Genomic DNA, 1,158 nt, shown 5'->3' with positions numbered 1-1,158 from the left:
GACCTCGCTTGTCCTCAAGCGAAAAGCCGATAACAATAAATATGTCCTCATGTTTAGAGGTAGAGGCGTCGATAAAAATAAAATACGGACATGAAGGCATCATGATTATTCTCATAACAGCAACATATATAGATTTTTTCATATGATTACTTATGTTCAAGTGATGATCTATTCACAATGCAAAAGCATAAATCATAAACCTTATTGGGCTCCGACAAACTATAATCTCAGTCATTGAAGCAATTGCAATTTATCATAACATCGGAAAGAGTCTATGTCAGAGCTAAAAAGCAAGTCCACATACTCAACTATCATTTAGTCCTTCATAATTACTAACACTCACGCAATACTTGTGGTTATGAAGTTTTAATCGGACACAGAGAAAGATAGGGGCTTATAGTTTTGACCCACAACCTTTTACCTCAAGGGTAATGTCAACAATAATAATTCATGCCCCCTATATCCAATTAGATATATATATATATATATATCATGTTCTTTCCAACATGCTGAGCTTGCCAAAGGATAAAATGAAAAAGGAAAGGTGAAGATCACCGTGACTCTTGCATAAGGTAGAAGATAATAATAAAAGATAGGCCCTTCGCAGAGGGAAGCAGAGGTTGCCATGCGCTTTTATGGTTTGATGCACAAAATCTCAATGCGAAAGAACGTCACTTTATATTGCCCCTTGTGATATGAACCTTTATTATGCAGTCCGTCGCTTTTATTACTTCCACATCACAAGATCGTATAAAGCTTATTTCTCCCACACCAATCAATCATACATATTTAGAGCAATTTTTATTGCTTTGCACCGATGACAACTTACTTGAAGGATCTTACTCAATCCATAGGTAGATATGGTGGACTCTCATGACAAAACTGGTTTAAGGGTATTTGGAAGCACAAGTAGTATTTCTACTTGGTGCTGAGAATTTGGCTAGCATGAGGGGGAAAGGCAAGCTCAACAAGTTAGAGGATCCATGACAACATACTTTATCTCAGATATAAGAAAGACATAACTCATTACGTTGTCTTCCTTGTCCAACATCAACCCTTTAGCATGTCATATTTTAATGAGTGCTCCCAATCATAAAATATGTCAATGATAATATATCTATATGTGAAAACCTCTCTTTCCTTATTACTTCCTATTAA

The sequence above is a fragment of the Triticum urartu genome, chromosome 3, assembly GCF_003073215.2.
Source record: "Triticum urartu cultivar G1812 chromosome 3, Tu2.1, whole genome shotgun sequence".
Lineage (NCBI taxonomy): Eukaryota > Viridiplantae > Streptophyta > Magnoliopsida > Poales > Poaceae > Triticum > Triticum urartu.
The sequence above is the reverse complement of the archived record's forward strand: the minus strand, read 5'-3'. Positions refer to the sequence as shown.